The 19,998-nt window shown below is 45.9% G+C and overlaps 1 protein-coding gene across 3 annotated transcripts in view; it reads right to left on the bottom strand.

Moving 5' to 3' along the window:
- The window catches only part of LOC143983596 (transmembrane protein 198), a 56,232-nt gene extending 36,869 nt beyond the window's left edge, over positions 1 to 19,363 (bottom strand). For 2 of the 3 annotated variants that reach the window (XM_077483444.1, XM_077483443.1), the window contains exon 1: positions 19,083 to 19,362. The gene's annotated coding sequence lies outside the window, so the exon portion shown is untranslated. Of the gene's footprint in view, positions 1 to 19,082 lie in introns of all 3 variants that reach the window. The other variant, XM_077483446.1, reaches the window with a different exon arrangement.
- Between the last annotated feature and the right edge of the window lie 635 nt (positions 19,364 to 19,998).

Raw genomic sequence — 19,998 nt, 5'->3', positions numbered from 1 at the left:
AGCAGCGGTAAACATACCGCTCCAATGAAGCTGCTGGCAGGACTTTTCCTGACGTCCTGCCAGTGCACCGCTGCAGTGTGAAAGCCCTCAGGCTTTCACACTACACACAATGGTGCAGCTGTTTTAGGGCGGATTGCAGGCACGATTTCTAATGCTATAGCGCCTGCAAAACACCCTTGGTGTGAAAGGGGTCTTAGTAAAGGGGGATCGGATGCAATCTCTGCTGGAGGGAGAAAAAAAAAAAAAATATTCACTGCAATGTGTTTTTGGGTTGTGGCTCGATTACCCTGCAGGAGTCATAGAAAACTACAAAGCAGACAGCATTCAGCTCACCATTCGTATCACCCTGCCCACCAATTGCAAAGTGCAAGTTGGTTCAGTACACACTGAAGAATTGAGGTTTGCTGGGTGCCTAGAGGTCAGATCCTTTTGCTCGGCTCCTGACAAATTGAAGAATTAAACAAAAATCAGAACCTGTGTTTTTCTGCCCCCCTTAATTAGCAGCATTTGTTGGTCGAAAGCATCGCCAACATTAACCAATCAAAATAAATAAATCTTTAAAGAGAGCAAAATCGATTTCATACGTAGTGTACAAGTGGGGTCGTCTTCCAACTCCGCTCATGCGTGATAACGGTCAAGAGATGTTTTACGGAAGACCTCCAACACCAAACAAAAAGAATATCATTCATACAAATACTACTACACAATTTTTCAATTTTCTCAAAATCAGTCTTTCATTCCCAAGAGCGATATCGGGCATTACTTGCTGGGCATCAGGTTGAAAAATAAGTCGATTGCTCAGAGAATGGAAATTTTCGCCGGATTTTCTTATCGTGTATGCCCGCCATTAGGCACTCATTTAACCCCTTCCTAGCCATTGTCGTTAGTACAGTGACTAGTGTTATAACTGTATTAAATGTCACTGGTGATGTCCGTTCACCCACTGCACTCCAGTCCCTGATCACCATCAGAAGCTAGAATTTAAATTCTATTTTTTATTTTTTTTGTTTTAAGAAGGTTTGTTCGATTTTCTAATTATTAGTGCAGTAAAATTGTTTTGTTTTTGACTGCAGTGACAAGAATATGCAAAACAGGATCAACATTTTTCTCAAACAAATTTCTAACAGCCTATATGGTTTTCATTTGTGAAAGTAGATTAACCACTTCCAGACCCACCGCAGGCCGATATATGTCCTAACTTTGACGGGGGGAGATAGTTATGGCAGCAGCTAGCTGCCATAACCCCAGTATCCTCGTGTTCGGCCGGTGGTCCGGTTTCTGATAAGAGTGGTCTCTGTGGCAGATTCGCTGCGAGATCACTTAGCGGTGGGAGAGGGGATCTTACCGGATCCGGTTGGCAGCGGCGGAGGTAACTGGGATGAGTGAGGGGGGGGGGGGGGGTGTAAGATGGCCCCAACCTGTCTCCGTGACGATGCAGGGCGGAAGCAAAGTCAAAACGTCACTTCTGCCCACTGATCTTAAAGTTTTTTATTGCATTTAAGTGTAAATATGAGATCCAAGGTCTTTTTGACCCCAGATCTCTTATTTTAAGAGGTCCTGTCATGCTTTTTTCTATTACAAGGGATGTTTACATTCCTTGTAATAGTAATAAAAGTGCCTTTTTTTTTTTTATTACCATATCATTTTTAACCATGCCCTGCCCAGCTCGCGTGCCACATCATGGAACGTACTAAGAATTTTCATACTAATGAATGAGCGTTTGTACAAACGTTTCTACTGGTGTATGGCCAGCTTTACACTGTTCTGAGCTCTATAGCAAAACACACCACTATGATGGACAATAAAAGAGGGTGTAGTTCTATCTTTTTAATTGTTTGTTGTTCTGATAGAGAAGGGTGAGTGTTGTCAACCCAAGACTGAACGTGGTTGTAAAGGCACAAGGTTTTTTAGGTAAAGAAAACCTGTGTGCAGTAGCCCCCCCCCCCCCCCCAAAAAAACTAAAAAATAAAAAACAAACTTATCTTAGCCCCTCTCGATCCAGCGATGTCCAGGAAAGCTTTGGCTCTCAAGGAACTCACAATCTTGATTGGCTTTTGGCAGCAGCAGGAGCCAATCAGGAGGCAGAGGGGCAGGGCTGAGCCACAGCTCCGTGTGTGAATAGACACACGGAGCCTTGGCTCAGGAGCGCGCCTGCTTTGGTGGCCCCACTACAAGCTGCTTGCTGTAGGGTGCACCCAGCAGGAGGAAAGGGCCAGGAGTATCAGTGGGGGGGGGGGGACTGAAAAATTGAGGATCTGGGCTGCTCTGTGCAAAACCAACTGCACAGAGCAAGTAACATTTTTAAGCAAATAAAAAAATAAGACTTTAATATCACTTGAAGGGTGTTACTGCCAGAATTACCAGGTGACAATACAGCCACCACATCTAAGGACTGGCAGGCCTACAATATATTCAATTTGTTCACCCTTTAAGTGGTGCTGTCAATGAACATTGTAGATATGATCACAGAAACCAAAATACTGGTTCACCTAGGTAGGTGAACCATGTCCAATTTGTGGACAAGGAAACTGTACAATTCCACTTTAGAAATAGAAGCTTTAGGAGGACTAGGACTAGTCTGCGTAGCATAAAATTGTAGGGTCGAATACGAAAAAGGTCCAGGAGGAAGCCTGCATGGAATTCAGAGCAGGAACAGTAGGAGCCCAATAATATTGCAAGCGGGGATAGCAAAATAGTTTTCAACAGGAAAAGATGATGAATGAATACAAAACACACACACACACACACACACACGATATAGCAAAAGGATGACATTGTAAGTGAAAACTGTCAGGGGTGTAAGGGTCATGACTGGAAAGTATGTCAGTAATGCTGGGGCAGAGCCACAACTGTCTGCTATCCAGGGTGGAATGGACATGTATAGGAAAGAGTAATGTCAACGCCAACTACCGCATGCCAAACCTCTTCACCAGCTGCTGCCATTCCCACGCTAACATGCGGATCAGAGAAGCCAAAACCCAAGTCTGGCATCAATTCTTCATTCCACGGCCAGACAATTACCAGTGTGATATGGGAAGAGCACTTCTGTGCCAGGTGGGACAAAGTCCTGTGTCTGACGCCATCACACCAAACTAAAAACAGAAGAACCGCAATATTCCAACCAAGGAAAGCCCAGCTTCAGATGACATGTACTAACCTCAGCATTCCCAGTCTATGCAGTGTTCTGCTGCCGTTTTCAAGCCTCCCAAGTATAAATGGTCAGAAACCATGGCTGACTGCAAAAGGTCAGAGAGTCATAAAAGGTCAGTAACCCCAGCTTTCCCTTTATTAATGGGACGTTCAACAGCCCCTTCTTTGTAATGTTGACGTCAACTAATCCAACTTTTTAACACTAAGCTTGGCCCACAACACCCAGAGCTGGGGTCTCTTTACAGCAATATGAATCTATTTTACTTAAAATCTTACTAAATGAAATGGATCACCCAACAAAACTATTCCAAAAAGACCTAGAGAAAACCACAACCAATACTAAACATTGAGAGAAATATCCAACCACCGATCGGTTGTTTTGGGAAATGGTTTTGCACAATGCTTAGAGAAAAAAAAAAAAAAAAAATAATAAGATATGGACATCATAAAACCCATTATGAAAGCGATAGAGGGGGCCTTTACCGTAGATCAAAAAATAAATACATTAAAAAAAAAAAAAAAAAAAAAAAAAAACACTCCCACACCTTCATTCCAAGACTTTTACTGACACTGGCTTTAGGGTTTTCCCAAGTCACTGACCTGGACCAATTATGCAGATTTAGAGATCTGACTCCACTTGCTGCATGCTTTTCTCTCTCTTCTCTACCCCCCCCTCCCCCCAATGTCAGCAAACTAAATGGACACTGTCAGGCTTGGCTCATATGTGGGATTCGCATAACATGTGAACCAAACCGATGTGCCGTCAAAATAGCCAATTAATCAAGATCTCCAATTACGTCACTTCTGGTTACTGTAAACCTTAATTAATTGGAGATTGACAAGTTGCCGTTCTAACACAACACCAGCATGTGTGTACACTAAGGTACAAAGACTTTGTGGTTTTGACAACAGCGGGTAACAAGGAAAAAAAGTTGTTGCCGTCACAGAGGTGGCCATTTTGTTGGTTAGTATCGGAGTGGACTAAGAATATTTGCTCATATTACAGAGTACCGGAGTGTGCAAGATTGCCGGCGTTGTCTCAAAACAGCAAGTTGTTGAATTTTCCAATTACTGTACGGCGTAAAGTAACCAGAAGTGACGTCATTTGAGAGCTTGATGAATTGGCTATTTTGATGGAACACCAAGTTTCAATAGAGTCAGTTCACGTATGCGGGCCGGTTGCGGAGCAAATTTTAAAAGGGTCCTGTGCGTTTTTCAGGGTCAAATTTGCACCTGAATGGAAACCGAACCGAACTACACCAAAACCAGACTTGCATGCAGTACATGTGAATCTAGCCTTAAAGGAAATCTGGACACCACTGTCTGATTTAAAGTAACTAAACCTACAAACAAAATTTTAAGTATGGCAGCTTATCAGCCCCTAGATATAGTTGCATTTGTTTTTTTTGTTCCCAAGCCAAGAACACTTTCTGGCAAGATCAACTGATCTTTATTTCTGAAATTCAGTGTCCTTGTCACTGAGACAAACGTGGAAGCATAAAAAACAAAGTCATCTTCCTAAACTATGAATTGCTCCATCCTCCATGTAACAGAGATTAACAAAAAAAAAAAAAAAAAAAGTTTAAAAGCCAACCAGTGTGGTAACCATGGCTTCCTCTAAAGATGGGGTAGAGGGGCGACGCAGAGAAGGGAAGTGTGCCATTTGCAGAATTATCAGATGTAAAAATTAAAAGCAGACGGAAAAAACAAACACACACACACACACACACACACACACACAAAATCTAAAAAAAGGAGTGGCAAGCGCCAATAGATGACGACATTTTTTGTTTTTAAAGTTTGGAAACACTAAAGCCGATTTCCATGCATTTTATTTTTAAAAGTCTAATTATTATGCATTAAAGGGGAAGTAAACCCTGATGGGTTTTACCCCCCCCCCCCCCCCACAAGTTAAAAGCATAATGGGCTAGTATGTATCACATACTAGCCCATTATGTGGCACTTACCTGCAAACTAAGCCCGTAAACGTCCCCGCATCCATCTTTCTTCTGGGGCTACGGACTCCGACTCTGTAACTGGCCGGAGTCGCATGGGAGCTGTCAGTCATGGCACTTGCTAGTGAATTAAATGGCATGGATGGCCATTTAACAGCGCATGTACCGATGACATCAGAGCACTACAATGTAACCATCTCCTTAACGGTGCACGTTTAGGAGAGGTTTACAGTACCTACAATTAAGCCTGCCTATAGGTACAAGTTGCAGAGGGGTTTACAACACACACAGAGGGGTGGGGACAGCAAGAAAATAACTCCACCCATAACCAGAGCTCTCCAATGGAGGAGTTGCAACCTTAGAAACAGCCACAGCAAGCATCCAAAGATTCACAGAATTTTACAAGGTTGATGTGAGTGTAAGTGTGAACGGACGATCAGGTCGCTGCCTTACACACCTGAGCAACAGACACCTGATGTCAGAAAGCCCAAGAGGCACCGATTGCCCTGGTAGAATGTACAGTGACAGGAAAGGGAGGAGCCCGCCCCCTTATGGCATAAGCCTGAACCACAATCTGTCTGATCCACCGAGAAACAGTGGCTGACGAGAGTGCCAGGTCCTTCTTCGGACCAGCCACTGATATAAACAGCGAGTCTGACCTCCGAAAAGGAGCCGTAGCAGACAGATACACCCGGAGAGCCCGGACCACGTCCAAGGACTGCAAAAGCAATCTCTTTGGGGTGTGACGGAAGCACTGTCCTCATTTAGACGAAAAGCCGAAACAACCTTTGGAAGAAACGAAGGCTGCGGGTGCAGCACCGCCTTAGCCTTGTGGAGGACCAAGTACGGAGACTTGCATGACAAGGCTGCCAACTTAGAAACCCTCCTGGCAGAAGTAATAGCCACTACAAAGACTACTTTGAGAGAGTGTCAATAAGGGAATCTCCCTAATGTTTTCAAATGGCAATTTCTGAAGCACAGAGAGCACCAGATTCAAATTCCATGGAGGCAGCGGTAGTCAAACCGGAGGGGCCACATGTTGAACCCCTTGAACAAAACATACTCACCAATGAATCAGCTGATAATGCCCCCAGGGAGCCACCAACATGTCTGTACCTTCCAATTGAGTAGAGTGGCCAGGAGATCCACATTTGGTGTGCAGAGGAGCCAAAATACATCTGGATGCAGCGACCATTCCCCTTGATCCAGCATCTGACGACTTAGATAGTCCGCTTGCCAGTTTTCTACGCCCGGAATGTACACGGCCAACACGTGCCACTCTGCCCACCGCAGGATATGAGCAACCTCCAGTGCTGAAGCCGAGCACCTTGATTGACATACGCCACCACCGTGGCGTTGTCTGACTGGATCCTGACCGGACGCCCCTGCAGCCTCTGACCATGTGGAGAGGCACTGCCGGATCGCCCGAAGCTCCAGCACATTGATCGGCAGGCGGGATTCTCCGTCCAGGGACCCTGGGCCAACTCTATGCCCCCAACCGCTCAGGCTTGCGTCTGTTGTGATCACCGTCCAATGAAGACGAAGGAACGACTTCCCAGAACAAAGGGTCGGTGCCATCGGAGCAGGGAATCCCTGATTAGCTGGTTCGCCCGAATCAATCCAGGAACAATGGAGATTTGTCCCATTTGGACAGGATCTCCTTTTGCAAGACTAGAGTGTGGAATTGAGCATATGGTACCTCCTCAAAAGTGGCTACTATGAGACCCAAGACTCACATGCAAAAAACGCAGCGATGACCACTTGTGGGACACCAACAACTTCACTGCAGCTTGAAGAGTCTAGCTTGTCCGAAGGGAGAAAAAGACTCTCGCCCCTGAGGAGTCCAGAAGCAAGCAAGGTACTCCAGACATTGAGTCGGCACCAACACCGACTTCTGGAGGTTTAGTACCCAAACTCCCGAAAAGTTTGCATGGCGATTGCCACATTCTTCCTTAATTCTGAGGCGGAAACTGCTCTCAAGAGGAGGTCGTCCAGGTAACCCACAATTGCGATCCCTCACTGCGTAAGCAAAGCCAGAAATGGGGCTAGCACCTTGAAGGCCATAAGGGAGAGCTACAACTTTGTAGTGCTCGACCCCAACTGCAAATCGCAGAAACCTCTGATGCATATGGGAACATGCAAGCATGCGTCCTTGATGTGCATGGACGCTAGGAAATCCCCCCCCCGGAGTGTAGTGACCACTGAGCGAACTGATTCCATCCTGAACCTTTGTACTTTCACAAAGCTGTTGAGGGCCTTGAGATCCAGGACCGAACAGACCTCTTCCTTCTTTGGGACTACAAACAGATTGGAGTAGAATCCCTGAAACCTTTCCAGCGTCGGTACAGGCACTATTACCCAGTGCAGCAGCAGGTCCTGTACTGCCCCGAACAGGCTTCCCGATGAGCCGGAAGAAGACGGGAGGTTGGAGGGGAAAAAATAAATAAATAATTGTTTGGCGGACAAGAAAGAAAACGCTATCTTGTATCCCGATGAAACCAGTTCACAGACCCACTGGTCGGAAAGTAGGGAGGTCCACCGAGCTGCAACCTCCCGAAGGAGACTCCCACCCAAGAGTCGGGCAGGGGCAAACCTTCATGCGGCAACAGATTTCCTTGGAGTAAAAGTACTAATGCGCACAACCCCAAATTACTATCCCTCTCAAGCTAAACTAATAAAAAAAAAAAAAAAAAAAAAAAAAACAACACCCCCCCCCACCACCATCGGTAAGCTGCCAACGTAAATAATGATCTCAACATTAACTGTTAAATGAATAAAAAAAAATTATGTAGCACTACCTGTTTACATAACAATAAATAAGTAAATAAATATCACCTAAATTGATCAAAATACAAATTCCCCCCCCCCCCCCCCCCCCATTTATGTTGTATTTTGATCAATTTAGGCAATATTTACTTATTTATTTATTGTTATGTAAACAGGTAGCGCTACATAATTTTTTTTTATTTATTATAGATTTCCTTGGAGGTTTGTTTGGCTTGCGAAACCAAGGGCACTTTTGCCCCTCAGCGGGCACCTTGTCGGACTGGGAATGCTTACCTGCCAACCCGGGCGGACAAAAAAATCCGCTTCTGAGCGGAAAAGGAGGGCCCTTGCCTACAGCGTGGCTCCTTACCTTTGCCGGATTGTGGGAGCAACGTACTCTTACCCCCAGTAACATTCTTAATGTCATTCAGAGTGGCTCCAAATAGCCTCTCTCCCTGGAAGTGCAAATCCATCAGTGCTTTAGATGCCTGGTCCGCAGACCAGCATTTCAGCCAAATCAGGCGACACAGCACTAGTGCAGATACTGAGGCTCTAGAGAGCAAGGGGGCCGTATCACAGACATACTTAAGGCCCAGCACCAACTGGTCCATCAGCTCCACGCAGACCGGGGAAGCCTGTTGCTCCACCAACTCACGGTGCAACAATTTAGTCCATTCAGTAAGCGTCTGGGACACCAGGGCTGTGGCTAACCCCACCACCGTAAACATGGACCAAGCAACCGCCTCAGGTCTCCTGTTGGCAGGGTCCATTAAAGCAGGGGTCCCTTCCACTGGAATTGTGGTTACCTTATTTAACCTGGATACTGGGGGGGGGGGGGGGGTGTCAACAATCGGAGGAGGCTCGCTGCAGGCTTCCCCACTCCTTGTAAATAAAAACTTATCAAAATAAGTTAGGTAAGGAAACACCCCAAAGGGACCGACACCTCTGTAGATGCCACCTCCATATCCTCCACTGCTGTGATAAGTGCTCCTACAAGCGCTTTTTCCTGCGCTGACCTGGACACAGAGTCAGAGTCATTCTCACTGTCTGAGCGGTCCTGGTCCGCATCCTCTGACATGTCAGAACTGGGGCTGCCTGCCACAGCAGAACCCGAGTCTGAATCAGAGCTTTCCCCATAAGACGGTGGGGGGGGGGGGGTAAGGGGCAGGGGTTTACCCCCCTTGCATCTGCACGCCACTTCCACCCTGGCAACAAAGGACTTCAGAGCGTTCATAGGCACCGCAGGTGCAGGGGGACCGGCTGCCATAACAGGGACGTCTGGGGAAGGAGCGCCAGCTTCTGACACCATGCTGACCCACACACGCCTGTCACCACTTAGGGACCTAAGGCAAGTCACACAAAAATGTCCACCCTCCTGGCTGCCACAGACTGAGGGCCCCCCCCCCCCCTGCAGAACCTGCCACCCTGACCCAGGTGCCACGCTGTGCTGCTGCTGTCCGCTCTCCCCTATGTCAGCCACGAGGTGTTCTGTGTAAAAAGCGCACTGTTCTAGAAGGAAACGAGCACCCAGCGCTAGAGGCTGAGGCTACTAGAAAATGGTTGTCAGCCGTCTGAGGGCACCGGGAAAATGGCCGGAGAATTTCCAGAAAATGTCCGAAAGGTAAAAACTGTCTGTGGCTACAGAAAAATGGCCACGGTCCACACGGCAGCCTCCCCACGTGGCATACACACCAAAACACGAGAGACCCCCTAGTTGACCTCCCAGGGAATGCCCAGCTGCTCCATCCTGCCAAAACAGGTGGAACCGTACTTTCCCCTCCTGCAGAGACTGCTGGATGCATTCCACGGACGGACCCATCACCCGAGTAGTACGGGGTGGCTGTTGACCATGGCACACTGACACAGACAGCAGTAGCCCAGTCATATGTTTTTCCTCCAGAACATATAGCTCACTGGCCGCCCCTGGATCAGACAGGACCTGTCGTGGCTGACCCAGCACATAGCTAAGGTCTGCTCATGCTCAATGGCCAGGCTGGGGAGACTACCAGGATCTATATTATCAAGCCTGTCACCCAGCCCGGCTGTTGATTGTAGATCACAGGAATCAAAAATGCAGGTGGGGGGGCTGGGGGGGGGGGGGGGGGGGAGGAGGATCCCCAGGACCAATGGTCCCACCGGGAGCCAGGTCCTTCTACACTAGGCAGAAAATAAATAAATAAACTGAGCCGCTGGATTCAGTGTGAGGGGTTATAGCCAGTAGGACCGCTCCCTGGGTGGTACTGTGCAGTTTTGCTGTTTTTAACATGTTCTGCCTAGTCCTCTCCTAAAGGGGCGATATAACCATAAGGTCAAGATGAAGATGCTGTGTCCATCTATGAACGAAAGAGAAAAACAAAAAACAAACAAAAAAAAAAAACACCACACACACACACACACACTGAAGGCTTTAGGACCACTTTAAGCCCAGGATCCAGAAGACAGCAAGGATCACTGTAGCAACGATGACTACTCCAGTAATTCCCTGCTTCCACAGGGATTAGCAAAAAGAAGGTATGGAATATGTACACCTACACTGGTCCAGCTTGAACTACAGCAACTATGAAAAAAAACACCACAACACAAAACCCAAAATTTAGCTTTAAAGTGGTTGTAAACCCTCCCCCACAACTTTGTCTCATGTAAATAAGCATAAAAACAAACCCTAATGAACACTGCCTGTAGATATCTCCTTACTTGCTTAGTATTGTTGTAATCCTTTTTGTTCTTTAGAATGACTGAGCATGCCCAGATCTCCCCTGATTTACAGCACACTCTATGTGCTTATCTATCCGTTATCAGGACTTCCTACTGCACAACACTGAAATCCCAGGAGACTGCATAATCACTCAGAGCTTCCTCCTACACACCATGTGACATCGCATGCAGTGTAAAGCAGGGCATGGGACAGCATTACTACAGTCTTATCAGTTGAAGCTGATAGGACTCACACAGGCAAACACTAGATAGATAATCAGCACAAGTAAATACTATGAAATAAAACAAGTCAGCTATGAACAGGGAAGCAGAGTCGCCATAGAAACGTTGGGTTGAGAAGGAGGCTTGGTTAACAGTACAGGAAGTGCTCAATGTAAGAGCGGAAATACACTCTACTGTGGACTCAGAAAACAATAATAACCCCTGGAAACAAGTTTTTTTTTAAAGTTTCTTTAAACGGTAAGTAATATGCAATTTGGGCTGGATTGCAGTGGCTATAGTCTGATAATTACTTATTATAATGGACTAAATGAAAATCAGCATCAGAGTGGGAGAGTTCACTTCCTCTAAGTTCTTCTGGGTATTTGACTCAAACGCTGCAAATGGCTGTCAAAATTCCTATATACACTTCTCGGGTCAGAAACACAAAGCATAGCTTTAGTATGACAGCCAGAGAACTAGCATTCTTCAAAGGAGAGTTCAGCAATGGCAGCCTTCATGATTCTCACACGAGTCCCTTGAAAATATTGAATTCAGAAACAATGAGGGAAACAGCACTTTTCAGGTGAGTAATGGCAGCCTCCAGTTCCCCCGATGACCCATTCACACTTTCTTGTGCTGTTTCAAATGGATGCCAATGTACCAGAATGGATGTGTAGCATTTCTACTGTCGTAGCACACCACAATGAATGGATTGAAGATTGGCCAGCTCAGCAGGGACTTCTATCCATGTATGGGCAAGTTAAATATATGCAAGTCAATTTATTGATTACCTGTTAGGCTTTTCCAGGACAAAAATCAGTACCGCCGACTAGAGCCAGGAACCCTGACCATTGTAGTTTGACAGAAAGCACCATCACAGTGGGAAGGATTTCCCCATCCAGTTCAAACGTGTGGATGAGAAAAACAAAGCAAAACAAAAAAACCCACAGACATACAACCAGTGTATGGGCTGCTTTAGGCAGCCAATTTGTTTGGAGCACTGCCGAGGACTGAGCTGTGTGAAGAGGCCCGATTAGGTTTTTACTATACACATGGATAGGGATGAGTCCAATTCAAATAACGTTAGTGAATGTAAATGTTTTATAGATTGTGTAAAGACAGTAATTATTTGTGGACACAGGCTTATTTGCCCATTAAACATGCAGGCTCCACTGCCTTGCTGATCCCCTTATCTCTCCGACAGGCTTTATCTTTAGTCTTCTTGATCAGGTTTGTATGATTTAGAACTGTTTCTCTACAATCTCTAATGACATGAAGCACCCATAATGCTACAGTAGCCATAATCCATGTGATCATTAACCTGAGCAACGTGACCAGCATTTTTTTTTTGCTTTGTGGAATGTGAAACGAACATTTTTCAATCAAAATAATAAATTTGAATTTCTGATGCGACGCAATTATTAAAATGCTAGGTCCTCTTTAACCAAGCATGTCAAGATACAGTTTGGTGCTACATTCTCTGCAGTGTATTAATAGTACAGACTGCATATCGTAAATTATGTACACATACACTTGAACAGGAGATCACGCTTACTTTAGTGAACGCTCCCTTGACCAACCCACAAAGATCAAACACTAAACTGACCTCATTTGCTGTTATTTGCACTTGCTGTGTTCTGGGATATCTGAAAACATGTCTGGGCAAAATCCTCAAGGCTGGGTACGTATAGTCCTACTTCACTGGAGGGCAGATTTAGGTACAAACGGCAAAAAACAAACCCCCATCAGTCTGCTCGGCAGTTACCAGCCAACATTCGGCTGGGCGGCACAGCCCCTCAACTGGCTTCTGTTGAAAAAGCATGCTGAAAAACTAGCCAATGGCTGCAAGTGCTGATCATTCTGGCGGGGGGGGGGCGGGGGGGTAACAATAGTTCAAAGGGGAGATCGCCACACCAACATCTGATGTATTAGTACAGCAATCTTTTTTTTTTTGTCTCCCCCCCCCCCAGCCCACTGGACTGAACGAAGAACTTCCCATGTATACGTAGCATTATAAAGCAGTGAATCTGACATGCAGCAAACATTTTCGGCAGGTGAATCTCCTAAGTTGATGTGTTTAAAATGACCGATTGATTCTCCATCAGGGAGTATCTGGTGAAAGTCATTCACGGCTTTATAAAACAGATATCAAGGTGTCATCACTCAACTAAGCACGCATGTGTAAAACAACTATATTTGAAGACTGCAGTGCTGTCAATGAATCTAATGAAATTCAATTTCAGAGAGGACCAGAGTTTGTCACTACTGGACACATCCATTGATGGCTCAACACATGTCCACAGGATACTTTCTAATATCTATGATTAGCTGCATAGTTACCCAGAGAATTGTTTTAAAATGTTACACGCATGTCAATTGCCATCTTTGACGTTCTCTTGGAAAAGGTTAGACCCCATCTAGTTCACATGGACACCAATATGAAGAAAATCATTCCACCAGAGGAACATCTGTTGGCGACTCAACGTCAGCGTCAAGTAATGCAAGTCATGTATTGTACATCATAATTAGCGGATGAGGGGGAATATCATATCAAGCTCGTAGGCAGTGATAACTGAGTTTTTTGGTGTGTTTTTAGCATTTTTCAGGCTCAAAAGTAATAAATAAAATGTTTCTTTAAATATACTTCTAGACAAAAAACACACGCCTGATACGTTTAGCAATTGAAATGCCTCTAAACAGCCTCTGAATGTATTGGATTCCAAAAAATAAAAAATAAAAACGGGCCTCTAAATTCAACCACCTACAAAGGACTATAAAAGGCCCAGTGTACATGTACTGATAAGATAACAGGAGAGTTCAGGAGCAGTTGGGGGAAGAAAAAAAAAAAAAGCCCAACTGCTCCTAAACGTCCGTTTACCAGCAGCAGTGTACATGAGACCTTATATTTGTACTTTAACAAGGATGAAGTGTGATAACCCAGTGATATCTGAAGTCTGAATAAGCAGAAATGGGATGCTCAAACAGGCACTGAAAGTTCAAGTCAGGTGAATTAGAACCTGACGGTTTATTTCTAAAGGATCAGACTCCTCTTTGTAGAGGCAATCTCTGACCAAAACTGACATTACAATTCCAAGTGGTCCTTGGCAAGCCAAGTCACTACTTCTATCCATCGGGGACTTTGTGGAGATACCCCTACCAAAATTGACGGTTCCACCAAACTATAGCAGCCACTGCAAACCCAAAATGATGGAGTCATTATGCCCAGACTGACTTTCCATCATGTAGATTAGGGAATCTAGCTGTGATAGAATGGCCGCTTGTTATCCTTGTGGTAGATAGTGGAAACACAGAGCACTGTGGGGAAGCCAACTACTTCTGCCTTGCTTAGCAGAAGAATCTGGTGAATGAAATTAAACAATATCACTCCAAGTTGAAATATGAATTTCGATGCGTGTGTGGGTACTGGTTGGGTTAATGTTATCTTTTAGGCCTGATTCACTTTGCCACAGATGCATGTATACCATGAATAGGGCCATGTAGTTGTGCAGCACAAGATGCCAGGTACTGCATGCAGAAAACCCATGTAAATGATTTGGGGAACACAGAAGCTCCACAGATAAAGTTGTTCATCCCAATTTAAAACGTAGACTGTTTGGGGCCACTCACCCACATGGCTAGCAAAGGGGGACGGGCCTCTGGTCCATTCACAATCTACAGGTCTCAGCACCCATCTGAATGAGGATTAACCACCTCAATACAGGGCACATACACCCCCTTCCTGCCCAAACCCTTTTTTCAGCACTGTCACACTTTGAATGACAATTGCACGGTCATGCTACACTGTAACCATGTGAAATTTTATAATTTTCTTCACACAAAGAGATTTTTTTGGTGGTATTTAAATCACTCCTGGCTTTTTGGGGTTTTTTTTGGAAAAAATTAAAGACCAAAAATCGTGAAAAAAAGTTTTAGCTTCTGGCAGTAAATTTTGTAAATAAAGTTATTTTTTCTCCTCCACTGATGGCCACTAATAAGGAGGCATGAATATGCCACACTTATGGGCACTGGTGGGCACTGACAGGCGGCACTGATTACTGGGACTCGATTGTAATCAGTGCCCCGATTATATCCCTGGATGTCCTCCGTGAGGCAATGTCGCTGATCGGCTCTCCTCACACTCTAAGTGTGAGGCGAGGAGCGCCGATTATCGGCATCTCCGTGTTTACATGTGACCGGCTGTGATTGGACACAGTCGATCACATGGTTAAAGAGCCACAGCTCTTTACACAGATCAGGGTTCGCACAATGTCCTAGCAACACGGCTTGATCGCTGTGCTGGGTGCCCCCGGGGAAGGCAAGAACAGTCGTTCTGGGAGGCAGTCATGACGGCCACCCAGAATGAGAGCTGCACTGCCCAGCCATCATTTGACGGTAGGCAGGCGGCAAGTGGTTAAAGTAGTTGTAAAGACAAAAGGTTTTACTTTCATGCATTTGATCCAGCAATGTGTATGAGAGCAGCAGCTCTCCCTGGTCTTTCTCCTCATTGGCCGAGACAGCAGCAAGAGCCATTGGCTCCTACTACTGTCAATCACAACCAGTTGGAGCGGGGCTAAGCCATGCTCAGTGTGTGTGAATGAATACAGAGCAGCAGCTAGGGAGAGAGCCTGCTCGGTTGCCCCCATAGCAAACTGCTTGCTATAGGGGCACTCAGAAAGGAAGAGCCAGGAGCACTGGGGGGGGGGGGGGGGACCAGACAAGAGGGTTGAGGCTGAGGAGGCAGACTCCAACAGAGCCCGGCCCATGTGTAAGGGGCATTAAATTGCTATTAAAGGCTGATTTAAGAATGAAAAAAAAATATATATATATCATACTTGCCTGCTCTGTGCAGCGGTTACGCACAGAGCAGGCAAGTATTATTTTTTTCTTAAATCGGCCTTTAATGTCACTTTAAGGCCCCTTACACATGGGTCGGGCTCTGTTGGAGTCCGCCTGCTCAGCTGGGAATCATTCCCCTGAGCAGGCGGATGGCTGGTCCATGTCAACTCCGCCTGTCCGTTTACACCCAACTGCCATCCAATCCGCCAGAATGATGGGAAACAGATCCCCATCCATCTCGTTTTAAATGGACAAGATCGGAACGGATGTCAGCGGGTGTCAACAAACACACGTCCTTCAACACGCACCACTCCATAGGAGGAGACTAGAGGGTCTGATTGGTCTGCCTGTGTAAAAGGACCCTATGGTCAAAGGAAAAGCACACTACACAACATGAATCACATTGCTCGGTCACAGCTGTATCTATGGAGGTCTGTAAAATATTTTGGCTGGTGCTATCATTTATAATGATCATTGTACAGCTGAAGCTCCAGGGTGTTTGGTTACAGAGAAAGTCAGGCAGGGAACCAGAATGCCATGATAGTGTTCAGCAGAGATTAGCAATCAGAAGAAGAATGGCCGCCATCACAAAACAAACACCTGTACTCCCTCCTCCTTTCTATTCTACCTGTCACTTCATCCTCAACATTACACACAATGCAAAGTGTATGTACAGGACCAAGCCCCAACATCCGGGATCATTTGTAAAACAAATACATGCAAACAGCAAACGAATGAAACAATTGCGTAGTGCTTCAAGGAACAACAAAACAGGCAGATATTCCTCTTCAGTACAATTTAAAAGTCAGCCAATTCAGCAAAGACCAGCTGAATTTCGATCCACGTGTGGGCACTGGTTGAACAGAAGTCGATCTACTGACTGTCTTCTGTAACCATCCTGTCGGATTTTCTCTTCTCAATCAGCGCTGCAGACTATAGCCTGCAGTGATGATTAGGGTTATTATACCGGCTGGGAAGTCTCCTGCTGTCAGACTACAAAGACACTCCTAATGACAGCGATTGGAATCTGCCGATTCCTGCCACCCGTGACCAGCGAGCTGAGGATGCCAGGCCCTGTACACTTCAAGGGCAGGTCTCCGGTGGCGGCAGCTATCTGTGGCAGTCTGCCAAGCTATTGATTACCTGTGGTAATGTCGCCTGTGCAAATGCTGCCTAAAGTCCCATGCACACGATAAAAAAAAATTTTTTTTTATAATATACACATACACACACACACACACACACACACACACATATATATAAAATACAATTATCTGATAGCTTTCGAGAGCCGATCACAATTCATGTGTGATGGGACAAGTAGGAAAATTTCTGGTACGATACCAGACCATGCAGTTTTCATTGATCAGTACACTTTTCATCCAAAAATACAATAGCTTACTTTTTAATTTTTGTACTTTAGGGACCTCTTCATTTTCAAGTTGAATACCAGCATGCAAAACACAAAACAAAATACACAACACCCAGACTATCATTCATCCGATAATCTCAACCTGTGTGCCAAGCATAAGGCCCGGTTCACACTGATGTGACAAGCACTCAGACTTTGGAGCACTTGTTGTATCAGAAGTCGCACCCCATTCAGTGCAATGGAGCCGTTGTAATTGGTGCAGCTTGAGACGCTCCGACTTCAATAAAGGTTCCTGCACTACTTTTGGTCCGACTTGCATTGACTTCTCTTTAAGAAGTTTCATGCAAATCGTGCTGAAAGTTGTGCTGGGGTCCAGCTTCAATGTCACGCGACTTTGAAGCTGCCGCAGCGCGAACCGGGGCTTAAGCATAAATAAAATTTAAAAAAACACCCCCACACACACCAAAACTGAAGGAGCATTGTGGAACATGTAAACATTATATTCCAGGAGAAAGAAGACAAAAAAAAAAAAAAAAAAAAAGTCAGCAGTTCCAGTTTTCCGAAAAAAATTCCAGTCCCCGGGTCATGTACATGTCCAGTGAAGTCTATTCTACGCCCCGGTCATCCCTGGGTCATGTACAAGTCCAGTGTAGTCTATTCTACCGCCCGGTCACCCCGGGGTCATGTGCGTGCCCAGTGAAGTCTATTCTACACCCCGGGGTCATGTGCATGGCCAGTGAAGTCTATTCTACACCCCGGGGTCATGTGCATGGCCAGTGAAGTCTATTCTACAGCCCGGTCACCCCGGGGTCATGTGCATGGCCAGTGAAGTCTATTCTACGCCCCGGGGTCATGTGCATGGCCAGTGAAGTCTATTCTACGCCCCGGGGTCATGTGCATGGCCAGTGAAGTCTATTCTACGCCCCGGGGTCATGTGCATGGCCAGTGTAGTCTATTCTACGCCCCGGGGTCATGTGCATGGCCAGTGTAGTCTATTCTACGCCCCGGGGTCATGTGCATGGCCAGTGTAGTCTATTCTACGCCCCGGGGTCATGTGCATGGCCAGTGTAGTCTATTCTACGCCCCGGGGTCATGTGCATGGCCAGTGTAGTCTATTCTACGCCCCGGGGTCATGTGCATGGCCAGTGTAGTCTATTCTACGCCCCGGGGTCATGTGCATGGCCAGTGTAGTCTATTCTACGCCCCGGGGTCATGTGCATGGCCAGTGTAGTCTATTCTACGCCCCGGGGTCATGTGCATGGCCAGTGTAGTCTATTCTACGCCCCGGGGTCATGTGCATGGCCAGTGAAGTCTATTCTATACCCCAGTCATCCTGGGGTCATGTACAGATAGACTCTAAATAGTTCTTTGGGTTTACAAACACATTTCCAGCAGGGAGTCAATGAACCAGTCTACACTGGAGGGAATAGCATAATCTCATTATTCTAATAGGGTTTAGTAGAAAAGCCCCTGCACTACAGAACATTGTGCTAATGCAATAAAAACAAGCACACAGCTCCACCATGGAAAGGGGGGGGGGGGGGCAGGTCAGATAGGAGGTAACAGTGTTACAGCTGGGAATGTATATGCAGAGTGGATCAGGACTAGGATAGGTGAGTGCATAGATCAGAGTATGGCTCGGAACATAGGCCAGGATCAGCAAGTATAGATCAGGATTAGAATATGGTTAGTACATGGATCAGTGATCATGTACTTGATCATGATCAAGTACATGGGTCAGGATCAGTAATTGCATGGATCCATAGGTACATGAATCAATTTGTATATTTAACAGTAGCAATACATTGTTTAGGATTGATAAGTACTTGGGTCAGGACCAGGAAATGAGTGGGGGTCAGCAAGTACATGTATGAGTAAAGTGCATGGACCAGTAGGTAGAGGGGTGAGTATGTGGACATTGAGGGTCAGTATATGGACCAGTAAGTACACAAATCGGTAGGTAGAGGGGTGAGTATGTGGAGGAGTAGGTAGACAGGTCAGTAGGAGGACATGGATGAGTATATGGAGCAGTAAGTAGACAGGTCAGTACAGTAGGTGAGTAGGATATGATGATCGGGGGATCTCACCAGGCCAGCTGGGGATGATAGAAGACCTCCAGGCAGCACGTTGTCACTTCCTCTGGCTGGGGTGGATGGTGAAGGGGGATGGTTGGGGGAGCCGTTGGTTGGTTGCTGGAAGTTTTCAATATCCCTTGATAGGATGATGAGAGTCGTCCACATCCCAGGACGGCCGCTAATGACAAGCCCCCTCCTCCTATCTCATGCAGATGTCACCTCCATACGCCGTGTCCCCGCCGCATCCCTCTCCTATCACTGATCACATTCAAACTCACCCGAGCCCCTTCTCTTCTGAACAGCTGAAGGTGACGTCATCCGCTCCGGACCACACCATGTCTGCTACACACGGGGGGGGGGGGAGCAACCATTGGAAACACACTGCTGAAGACAATGAGGATTGCACGGGGAGTTCTGAGAAATAAATCTCTTTGTGTTCAGAGACAAAGGCAGGCTTTGGTGTGGGTGGGGTAATATGAGCAAGAAATAATGAATAAAGCGACCCCCCCAAAGAAGCATTGAGAATGGACTTGTCTGGAGAGAGATGATTGTAGTCAGTGGGAGAAATGGGGAGACTTGTGTGAGGACAGTGATGACTGATCACAGATCAGAGATCTCATCAGAGGAGCATGCAGAGTCTGTCCAAAGCCAAAACGTTTCCTTTTCCTTCTGGACAGAGTAAGGGAGGGTTATAACCCCTGCCACTAGTTTTGTCATCTGTGACCCATACCTCCCAACTGTCCCTGATTTGGAACAATGTCCATCTGTCCTCATTTTGGTCTGATCTATATATATAGTTGTATATAAAATACAATTTCTTTTTTAAGTGTTTCCCAGTTCTAAACTTTTCATGCAAATTCTACATTACTGTATTTGTAAAAAGCCAATATAAAGTCATAGTAGTGGTAAAAAAAGAGTTAACTAATCT

This window comes from Lithobates pipiens, unplaced genomic scaffold (genome assembly GCF_037356315.1).
Source record: "Lithobates pipiens isolate NorthernLeopardFrog02 unplaced genomic scaffold, aLitPip1_a1.2 Scaffold_16, whole genome shotgun sequence".
In the NCBI taxonomy this organism is placed as follows: domain Eukaryota; kingdom Metazoa; phylum Chordata; class Amphibia; order Anura; family Ranidae; genus Lithobates; species Lithobates pipiens.
This window is presented reverse-complemented; position numbering and strand designations above follow the sequence as displayed.